The sequence below is a fragment of the Schistocerca nitens genome, chromosome 11 (assembly GCF_023898315.1).
Source record: "Schistocerca nitens isolate TAMUIC-IGC-003100 chromosome 11, iqSchNite1.1, whole genome shotgun sequence".
NCBI lineage: Eukaryota > Metazoa > Arthropoda > Insecta > Orthoptera > Acrididae > Schistocerca > Schistocerca nitens.
Window position 1 is genome coordinate 174,588,134 of NC_064624.1, and position 11,641 is coordinate 174,599,774.

The window sequence follows — 11,641 nt, forward strand, 5'->3', positions numbered from 1 at the left end:
AGCCCGCTCGATGTCTAAGAAGACAGCGAGCGTGCAGTGTCCTACATTAATGTGCTTCGTAATGTCGGTCGTTAGTTTAAGTAGTGGGTCGTTGGTCGAATGGTTTTTGCGGAAGCCGGACTGTGTGTGGGGGATTAGTTGTAATTCGTCTGCGTGTTTGGTTAGTTTGTCAGTATTCTTTCGAAAGTCTTTCTTAGTACGTCTATGAGAGATATTGGGCGGTATGATTTTGGGTGGGCTTTAGGTTTACCGGGTTTCGGTATCATAATCGTCTTCGTCTTTTTCCACGCTGTGGGGATGGTGGTGTTCGTCAGGCAGTAGTTAGAGTAGTGTAAGAAGGGGGGTGATGGTCTGAAGAGGGCATTTTCGAAGGTGTATACGTCTTATTCCGTTTTTCCCGGGTGCCGTGTTTTTACCTGACATGATGGCGTGTTAAACTTCGATTTCAGTGATTTCTTTCATTAGCTGGTGGTCGAGTTCTGTAGGTGCGGTGGGCATGTTGAGTAGAGTGGGGAGTTCGTCGTTAACTGTCTGTCGGAAGTCTTCGTCGAAGAGTTGGTCGTGGGGAAAGCTGTGTGCTTCAGTTAGTACCTCTCTGAAAGCCTCTGCGATTTCCTTGGGGTTGGTGGTGGTCGCTTCCTTGGGGTTGGTGGCGGTCGCGTTGTTTATTGTCAGTCTGTGGTTTCTGTCTGTGGATTGTCCGGTGAGTGTCTGGAATTTAGACCAGAATTTTCGTCGTTGTCGGTAGTCGAGTTTGCTGCAGGTTTCATCCCACTGTTTCTGTCTATGTTCAGAGATCAGTCGTTTTATTCGTGGGTTTAGTCTATTCCAAATTGGGTTAAGGTCACGGTTCTTTGTCCTAACGATTTCTGTGTGAAGTCGTCTTTTTTCCCTGATTAGAAGGAGTATGTCCGGTGGTAGTTGAGGTTTCCAGTTCTGCACTGTTTTGGTCGGTATGGTTGAGTCGATGGCAGTTTTCAGCGTGTTTATTATTCTGTCGTTGATAGAGTTCATGTCTCTGTCGTCCGTTATTGTCAGGGGTGCTCGTAGTTCCTTGTCTATAGTCTTTTGATATTTGTCCCAGTCTGCTTTGTTGTAGAGTCGGATGGTGCGTGAGATTTGAGGTGTTGTTGGGGGATTTATGGCCGAGGTGCCGAAGACGATAGGTAGGTGTTGGCTCGTTATGCTGTCGCCTATTGTGGCTTCTGTCATTGTGTCGTATAGGGTGGGACTGAGTAATATGTGGTCGGGTAGGGAGTTGCCTGCGTGCCCCACGAATGTGTAGGTATTCATGGGTAGTCTAGACATGTTCTCTGTGGTGAGGAAGTCTAATAGGTCCTCACCATTTCTGTTGATGGCAGTGTCTCCCAGTAGATCGTGCCTGGCATTTAGCTCTCCCATTAGTATATACTCCGGAAACGTGGTCAAGTATCTTAGGAACGCCCTGGGAATTTCGGTTTCAGGGGTGACGTATAGGCAAGCTATTAACAGTCGTCGTCGTCGTCTGGGTCTTGGTACTGTAATCATTACGGCTTCTATGTCTTGAAACTGGAGTGGTAGGGGAGTTTCTTGTGCTGGGATCGACTTCTTGAAATAGATCGCTACCCCTCCTCGTCCGTCTGGTCTGTGTTTGGCAAAGTGGTCGTAGTCTTTGTTAACTTTCATGTTGTGTGTTGGTCTTGTCCACGTCTCTGCGATTCCAAAAATGTCTTATGTCTTCCTTCGTTATTAAGTCGTTTAGTAACGGTTTTTTCGGTCTCATGCCTCCTGCATTGACAAACAGGAGGTTGGTAAGTACTCGTCCGGTGTGTCCTGCCATAGTCAGTTGGGGGGGAGTGGGGTGGGGGGGGGGAGGTTGAGTGTTTAACTTCTGACTATCTGAGAGAAGGACCGTTTTGTCACGGTCGTGGTCACTTGCTGTCCGTTCTGATTGTAAATTAGGTCTCTGTCGAAGTAGCGTCGGGCCACTTGTTTCATCGCGTTAACTACCTCGTTTTTGCGACTTTGCATCAGTGTTGTCAATGCGAACGTGATCGTCTTTAGAAAATCATTGATGTTCAGGTGTTCTGTCTGTTGGTTTGCCTGTTGTGTTGGGGTGTCAGCTAACTGTAATGGGGCCTGTAGGTGTTCGTTTTCTGCTACAGGTGGACGTGAGTGACACTTGAACGATCTCGCCGAGTGTCTCCCTCCACAATTAGCACAGGTGGGTGATCTCTCTGGTGTCAGTTCGCATTGCGAGATGTGGTGGCTCTGTCCGCATCTGCTACATTTCGGTGTGTTTGTGCACTTGTCTGTGTGGTGGGTGAATTCTTGACATCTCTGGCATTGGACCGGTTAGGCCTGGGGGGGTGGGAAGGTTCCACTCTATAATGTGCAAGGAAGATGTCTACCCCGTCGAGATTCGCAGAGAGCGGCCTATTTATGTGCTCGATCACCCCCCCCCCCTCCACTAGACCTCGGGTGGCTGCGGTGGACCAGCGGCGTGGGCGGTGGTGGTGGGGATGGCGGTCGCCCCCCGGCGGCCGCGTTCGGTTCTCGGTGTAAGCCTTCTGCCTGCGTCCGCGGCGGAGGACGTTAACGGGCGCGCTCGCGACTGATTGCCGCTATCGCAGGGTTCCATGCTGTGCTGAGTTGGTATCCCTCGTCTCTGTTGACCAGAGTCTCGTGAATCCTTATTTCTATGGCTTCTTTGATAACGCTTTCCCAAAATCCAGATGCTCGACACAGTACCTTCGTGTTTTCGAAGTTGAAGGTGTGTTCTTCATTGATGCTGTGTTTTGCTATGGCTGATTTTTCTGTGTGGCCTAGTTGCACACGTCTGATATGTTCTTTGCAGCGTTTAGATATGCAGCGCTGTGTTTGCCCAATGTATTGCTTTCCGCATTCGTACGGTATACTGTATACTCCTGGTGTGTTAAGGTTCAGTACGTCTTTGGTAGAACCTAGGAGCTCCCTCGTCTTCGGTGGTGGTCGGAGAATGGTTTTGATCTTGTATTTTCCCAGAAGTCGTGCAATTTTGGCCGAGAGCGGACCCACGTACGGAAGGAACGCGAGTCGTTTATCTTCTTCTCCTTCATTATTTTCTTCTGGGGTTCTCACTGCTTCCTTCTTTCTTTTCAGCGCCCTGTTGATCCGCGTTTCACTGTAGCCATTTTGTTGGAAGACTTCCCTCAGGTGTTGCAGCTCGGATAGTAGGCTGTCTTTGTCGCAGACGGCGAGTGCCCTATGTACCAGGGTGGTCAGTACTGTTTGTCTTTGTGCTGGATGGTGGCAGCTTGTTGCACGAAGGTATAGATCTGTGTGTGTCTTCTTCCTATGTACTGCATGGCCTAGTGATCCATCTGCCTTCCTCTTAATTAAAATATCAAGGCAGGGGAGGCATCCACTTTCTTCTATTTCCATTGTAAATTTGATGTTCAGATGGATGCTGTTGAGGTGTTCAAGAAACTCATCTAGCGCCTGTTTGCCATGTCCCCACACGACAAAAGACGACATAGCGGAAGAAGTGCTTCGGTTTCTGTCTGGCAGTTTGAAGGGCCACCTCCTCGAAATGTTCCATATAGAGGTTTGCAATCGCAGGAGCCAATGGGGAGCCCATCGCCACACCGTCGATCTCCTCGAAGAATTCCCCGTTGCACTGAAAGTAGGTGGTTGTTAGTGTGTGTTCGAAGAGGCTGACTGTTTGTGGTTGAAAATGCTTGGTTAAAAGTGCCAAGAAGTCTTGAAGAGGCACTTTCGTGAAAAGCGAGGTCACGTCGAAGCTCAAGAGTAGGTCCTCCCTTTGTAGTCACATGTCCCTGAGTATTTTTACGAATTCGGCTGAGTTTCTCTCATGGTGGCTGCAGTGTCCCACAAGGGGTTTGAGCAGTGTCGCTAGGTATTCAGCAAGTTCGTAACTGTGAGAGTTGATGGAGTCCACAATCAGTCTCAGAGGTACCCCTTTCTTATGGATCTTGGGGAGTCCATAGATGCGTGGTATCACTGGAGCTCTCAGGTACAGTCGCTTCTTCATTTGCCCTCGTAAGTCCGATTTCTTCGGCAGAGCTATCGTCTTTCTACTCATCGTCGGGGTTGGATCCTTCTTCAGCCTCTTGTAGGCCTCGTCTTGTAGCAGAAGGTTTATTTTCTGCCGGTACTCGGCAGTACTAAACAGCACTGTCGCGTTCCCTTTGTCTGCTGGTAGGATCGTTATATCAGGGTCATCTCTAAGGGACCGGAGAGCTGCTTGTTCTTCCGCAGATATGTTATTTTTAGGCAATCGAGATCTGTCCATTATTCTGCAAGTTTCCCGTCTGACTTCCTCTGCTCCCTCGTTTGGAAGCCCTCATACTGCTTCTTCCACGTCACTGATAATGTCTCGTTTCGGGATCGTTGGCGAAATTCAGTCGTTTTTTGAGGACTGCGATTGTGGCAGCGTCCAGTTCTTTTCCAGTAAAATCACAGATCTATACCTTCATGCAACAAGCTGCCACCATCCAGCACAAAGACAAACAGTACTGACCACCCTGGTACATAGGGCTGCCGTCTGTGACAAAGGCAGCCTACCATCTGAGCTGCAACACCTGAGGGAAGTCTTCCAACTTTTTCGATAATATACAACGAGCTGCCCTTCTTCGATGTCCTCTGTCAATTGTATCTGGTAAGGGCCTCACACAGCACTACAGTATTCTAGCAGAGGATGAACAAGCATAGTGCAAGCAATCTCTTCAGTAGACCTGTTGCATCTTCTGAATGTTCTGCCAATAATTGTAGTCTTTGGTTTGCCTTCCCCACAACATTATGTGTGTGATCATTACAATTTAAGTTGTTCATAATTGTAATTCCAAGATATTTAGTCGAAATGACAGTCTTTAAATTTGTATGATTTATCATGTAATCGAAATTTAATGGTTTCTTTTTGTACTCATTTGGATGACCTCACACTTGGTCTCATTGAGAGACAATTGCCACTTTTCGCACCATTCAGATATTGTTTCGGAGTCATCTTGCAATTGGTTTTGATCTTCAGATGACTCCACTAGATGTTAAATGGCAGCATCATTTCCAATCAATCAAGAGTGCTGTTCCAATTATTTACTAAATCGTTTATGTAGAGAAGCACCAGTAGAGCACCTAAAACACTTCCTTGGGGAATTCGAGATATCACTTCTGTTTTACTCAATAATTTTCCATCGGTTACTAAGTACTGTTACCTTTTCGAGAAGAAATCTCAGATCCATTTGCAAAGCTCAAACTTGTGATTTTCCATTAGCTTGTGCATCTCCAATACATATCAATAAATTGAACAATCAACTCCTTAGAGCAGTGGCGTGTACCTGCCATGTTAAACTTATCTGTGCCCACTGACAAGAAACACCAGACTGCAACAAATCTGGCACATGAGACTTGAGTCAGCTGTTCAATCTTCTTTCCACACACTATGTTTTGTTTGGGCAGACGAGATGTGCGCAGATGTGTTGTTCTGTGGGGATGAACCCTGAGTGTTAGACCGTTTGTGTTCTCGTATGTGCTGGATATTCTCCAACAATGGTTTTTTTTCTTTGCCTACGTATGCATATAAGTTGCAAAAGCTGCACTTAGTATTTCATGCTTTAGAGGCTCTACCAGCAATGGTACTTAACTTTTTGCCTCCTCCCCAGTATCTAGACCAGATATTCTGTCCCATTGTTAGACCAAAAGAAATAACTAAGACACACAGTGATGTATACAGCATAGATCCATACTTTGGACCTACAGTATTACCTTGCACTACTTTCTGGTTCATATATCACTCCTAACTTTTGGATTAAGTAAATGTCACATACAATAAAAAGTTGTGACATCACCTCATTCAACTTGTTGTTAACTGCAAACTTGAGGAACCTGCTATATCAATACCTGGAGACCAGTTTAGTGAAAACTTCATCACTCATATTTACTGCATGAATCACCAATTTCAGTAAGATTTCTCATTTACTGAAATAGTGGGGAGGATACAGTCTACATGTTGTCATGATTATGCTCTGGAATTGCCTGAATATGTCTACAAGATGGTATACCAGCCATGTGCTCAGTGATGAAGTGAGTACATACCTACTCAAATTGTGGAGAAACACAATTATGCAATTTTTGAGCGTGCACTTGAGGTTTCTTTTGCTGTGTGCTGCACTGCATAATTTGCCAGTGTTGCCAAATGGCAGATCACAAATGTGAGGCTGGACAGATTTGTTGAATTCCAATTTAATATGCTGAGAGGGATCTTGTGACTCAGCTGTTATGGGAACAATGAGGAACAAAGATGGAGGAGATGATGTCAAAGTAATGTCACTTATAGACAAAGGAATAATTTTCTTGTGGAAAACTACTTAAATTTTGAATTCAAGGTATGAAAAAACAAACAAGGCTACTTGTTTTGTTTATTTATATACATTAACCTGGTATCAAGCTACATATACATTTTTTTTAACTTGGCTTTTAGCACATTCTTGACCAGATACAACATTGAGTTCAAATTTTGCCATGTTCCAGATGAGGCAGCATGTTTTACATTACATTCAGATTCACTCTTGTCGTGCCCACCCCCTGCTGTGCCATTTCACTACCACTAAATTCACATGCATACTCAATAAAATTATGTTATATTAATATGGGAAATAGAATATTTGTGTTAGAAAAAAAAGTGATGACATTTTACATTCAATATATTGTCTTTAGCTTTTTGTTGAAATCTGTTGACTGCCATTTGTGAGTGGAAGTGAAAAATTGCCACCATACAATTGACAATAAGAGAAATGTTGAAGTTCTAATACTTTTAAGCAAAATGTAACCCCTTTACGTATTTCTACAGATATGTGAATAACAATGTGGACTTCATTTTTTTTTTCTTTCACTTTCAATGCAGTGTAAATTGGATGTGTTAATGCTATTAAAAAAAGGTTCCTGCTATGCATACGTATTTGAATCTACAGAGCATCAACTTCAGTATGTATTCATGAAACACTCTAACAGGACAGTGAAAGATGTAGTAAAAGCTGGTTAAATTAAATTTCTAATTAGTTTTTATGCATTTAATTTATTTATTTTGCTTAGAGAACCATATGCACTGCAACATATATGAATTTGGATTTTAGATTTAAACATAGTGTTCATAAAAAATTTCTTCTGTTTAGTGGCTAAAAACATTCAGTAACTGCGCTAGCAAATGATTTTATATTTAATGTTATTTCTCTGGAAGTTTATTGTAATATTTTATTCCTGTGTCAAGTGTGTGTGTTTGATATAAGCTTGTATTGCCTTGAATCACATGCAGGTTTGCTTTACAACTTAAATTGTCATTTTGTGTAACATTTCTTGTGATATGCGTAACTCATTAGTGCTTGCTCACATATGTACTTCTGCGAGATGTCATCACCATTTGTGTCATTTCCATGATGTGGCACATTTGGTAAGCACAAATTTTTAATTGAAATGCAAATTAAATGCAGATTGTTGAATTATATAAGACTGGATGTTAATATATATATATATATATTTAAGAGATATTTCTCTGCCATAAATGTGATTTTCCAATTCTGTTGCCACTATTAACAGAAATTTTTAATATCAGTTTATTACATCTGTATAACTTGTAAAATGATACACTACAATAGCAAAGACTGAAGTATTGGCATTTATCTGGTAATAAATATGCAACCAGTCACTCTTTTTAAAGATTTATTCAACCTTGAACATATTTTCGAGCCTCATCTTCAGATGGAGGTGTACAGGAACATTGTTGTGGACCAAGTGTAGCTAGATGCAGTGCTGGTGCTGTTCGCAGAAATGTCGGAAATTTAGTAATCGGCAATGAAACGTTTACGAATCTGAAAGTTATTTTATGTTATAGGTACTTACAGTACACTGCCTTCCGGTATTCACATCAGATTGCTTGTTATAACATGCATTATTAAGCTATGTACACAAATAAACAGTATGTAGCTACACTTGGTTTTACACAGGCTCACAGGATGTAAACATTTGATGTTTTTACAAATATGGATTTGACAGATACTACATAATAGTCTTTGGCATGAGATGCATTGTATTATGGTGCAAATTTTACTAGTACAGATTTTACATTTCAGTAAATGTTTCTAGCTGCATACAAAAGGTAAACAGCAAGAGATGAATATTTAATACATAATTAGAAACTACTTTTAAGTTACAGAATATAATAGTCGTTAAACGCCAAGAACAAGATTGATGTAGGAAGATGAATTATTGTCATTTTTATTGTTCTGGTGCCAGGATATCCTGGGAGAAAAGGTTTTGTGTTGACTGACTGTTGATTCAGGAGGTTTTGGGATGATTTTAGTTTATGGATGAAAATTTCTAACTGTTCAAGGAGGTCCATCTCTCTTCCTTTCTCAGCAATGTGTAGCACCGAAAGACTGTCGTTGATATCATCAACCGAGTGTTCATGATAAGCAACATGTGATGCAAAACTGGACTTAAGTTTTTGAGTTGAAGGGCATCCATATGTTCTTTGTAGCGGGTTGCAAAATTTCTCCCGCTTTGGCCTTATGAAGAAGGAAATACAGTAGCATGTGAGTTTGTATATGCCAATCTCCAGTGGATTTGTTACTGTGAACAATTTTATTTTGTAGTTTTTCAGTGTGGAAGGATACTTCTGTTGTGCAGTCTGAAAAGATTTGCAAGTTTATATGACATTTTTACCAGGAATGGAAGATACACCGATTTTGGCGTTTGTTTCTTAGTTTGTAATGGTGATTGCTTGAGTTTACTTTGGATTCTTTTCAACTAGGGTGTTTATCAAAGAGGCATTATAGCCATTATTTTGGGCTATAGATTTAAGCATGTTCTTTCATTTACATGCATCTTCTTTACTGATAGGGGTGCAGAGCATACGGTTCACAGATGACGTGAAGAAAGCAGTTTTATGTTTGTTCGGGTGGCATGAGGTATTTTTAATGGTAACATCACTGGTAGTGGGTTTTCTGTATATTTGGAAGGTATGCTTGTTATTGTGAGTGGAGATAGTCATGTTAAGGAAGTTAATTCCTTCATTGATCTGGTGTTCAACTGTGAATTTAATATTTGGGTGCATTTTATTCATTTCATGTGCTAGGTTATTTTTTTCTTCTTTTGGACCATTGAAAAGTATTATTGTGTCATCCACATATCTTTTATAGTACATAATTTTGTCAGTAAATTGTGGGTGTGTTAAGTAGTAGTCTTCTTCCAGATTATGTATAAATATGTCAGCAAGGCTGCTGCCCATCACCAGACCATTGTTTTGCATGTAAAACTTGCCATTAAATGAAAAATAGTTATGTGAGATGTCCAATTCCAGCAACATAATGAGTTCATGAATTTCTGCACTGCTTAGCTATTTATATTATTGTGTGAGTATCTGTCCAGGGGATATTGGTGTAGAGGTTTACTATGTCTTTGGAAGCAAACTTTGCTGTGCCTGGCACTATTAGATCTTTAATGCAGTTAATTAACTCAGAACTGTTGTTAATTGAAAAGCTGTTTTCAAATGTGTAATTTTTTCTTCAGTTGCATATTTCTTACCAGGTAAACGCCAATTTAAATCAGTTGCAGTTTGTCATACACAATGGATATACTGAAATCTACAGTATGTGAAATGAGACACTTGTTACAGTAAGGTTATTCATAATTGGTTTAGTATATGGGAACTATACAGGTACTGAACAAAATTAAAATGAAGTATATCAAAATTGAACTCATCAGTTTTACTTGTTGACAGTTCAAATCATTTATATGAATTAAGTAAGGCTGGACCAAAATTAAAAGGTTGTAGCAGCCTGTTTTAGCAAAAGTGAAGCATGTAAATAAATGTTGTTACACCTCATGTAATGCTGAAGCATGTTATGTAAGTTATTGAAATACTTCAACTGTAAAGCCAAAACCAAATAAATTAATTAAAAACCATTCTTTGATTTACATATATATGTATATCCTGGTGCAGTCCCTGACTTGCTCAGAGAAATGGCAGCTTTGGCCTCTGTACTTAATGTTTGGCTCTTTAATGCCAGTGTAAATGATGTGATCATTTAGGTTTTCAGTTCATATCACCTTTTTCTACCTCCCTGAAGGTGTAAAGATTTTTCAGCGGCGATGGAGACTGGCCCCAGGATGGAGGGCGCAGGTGTGGAGTGTTGGTGTCTGAGAACAGCTACATTTTGTTGTTTCAGGGCCCGAGTCAGTCTAGAACGTGTAACACCTTCGTCAATATTTCTAAATGGCAGTAAGTCAAGGATATATAAATCTTTTATATGTGTAGAGCTGACTAGCTCGTTCGTTGACATTTTTAGGATGGAGCAGTGTTGGGGCCACACCTGTTCCTTATTTCTGTAAATGATATGCCGTCTAGTATTATGGGTAACACTAAAATATTTCTGTTTGCTGATGACATTAGCTTGGTAGTAAAGGATGTGCAACATTGGCTCAGTTTCAAATAGTGCAGTTCATTGCTTGAAGAAAAAATAATGCTAAATCACAGTAAGACACAGTTTTTACAGTTTCTAACATACATTTAAACAAAACCCAATGTTTTAATTTCACAGAATGGGCATATGATTAGTGAAACTGAACAGTTCAAATTTCTAGGTGTTCAGATAGTAAACTGTCGTAGAAAACCCACATTCAGGATCTTCGAAGACTTTATGCTGCCATTTTTATTATTCGAATGGTATCTGAAGTGAGTGATTATTTGACATGAAAATTAGTTTACTTTGCTTATTTTCATTTGCTTATGTCGTATGGTATACTGCGCTGGGATAACTCTTTCCATTCTAAAAGGATATTTCTGGCTCTGAAACGGGTGGTTCAGGCAATAAGTGGTGTAAGTTCACAAACCTTTTGTCGACCCCTGTTCAAGAGCCTGGGTATTTTGACATTGGCCAGATCATACTCCCTGTAACTCTTCTGCAGAAAGGTGTACAGTATACTGCTGCATCCCTTTCCAATAAGATACCACTCAAATTCGAAAATCCTAGCAGTAATCCACACACTTTCAAATCGAAACTGAAGAGTTTCCTCATGGGTCACTCCTATTCTGTCACTGAGTTCCTTTAAAAATTAAGCCGATTCTTGTTGTATTGTTGATTGCATTTACTTAAACTTATGGATTCACTTTTGGGCTCAAACTTTTTATTTTTTCTGTTATTACTTTTATGTTGTCATTTCACGTACTGACACATTCCATGACCTCTGAGATTTGCTCATCAATTTGGTCCTACGTAACTTGGCGTGTAAATAAATAAATAAATAACAAAAAACCTTTGCTGAAGACTTGCATCATCCCTCAATATGCCTCTCCGTGTGCACAGTAAAATAAAACCGACACACAATATCTGAATATTTATATCAGGCATAAATTTTATGTTATTTTATTAGTACGTAAATTACTTTTGTTGTGAGTACCGTTTGCCTGTAAGAAGATACAGGGATAGTTGCAGGTGGCTGATTGATCACATAAAATATATGATTAGCTAGTGAGACACTAAAATCTGCTGGCTAATATTTACAGAAGAGACTTGGCAACTTACAAAACACACACACATTATTACACAAAATGTACAGAAAGCCCTGATTAAAAAAGTTTACTCCACGGGGCGCAGCTGAACGGGCCAGG

General features: G+C 40.7%; 1 protein-coding gene and 1 long non-coding RNA gene across 10 annotated transcripts in view; one reads left to right on the forward strand and one right to left on the reverse strand.

Moving 5' to 3' along the window:
• The window catches only part of LOC126213450 (uncharacterized), a 180,699-nt gene extending 170,763 nt beyond the window's left edge, over window positions 1–9,936 (forward strand). Inside the window, exon 2 of the long non-coding RNA XR_007541173.1 lies at window positions 8,315–9,936. This is a non-coding gene — a long non-coding RNA (uncharacterized LOC126213450). The remainder of the gene's footprint in view (window positions 1–8,314) is intronic.
• LOC126213448 (THAP domain-containing protein 5-like) overlaps window positions 1–11,641 on the reverse strand; it is a 261,788-nt gene that overhangs the window by 164,493 nt on the left and 85,654 nt on the right. The gene's annotated exons all lie outside the window — the stretch shown is intronic.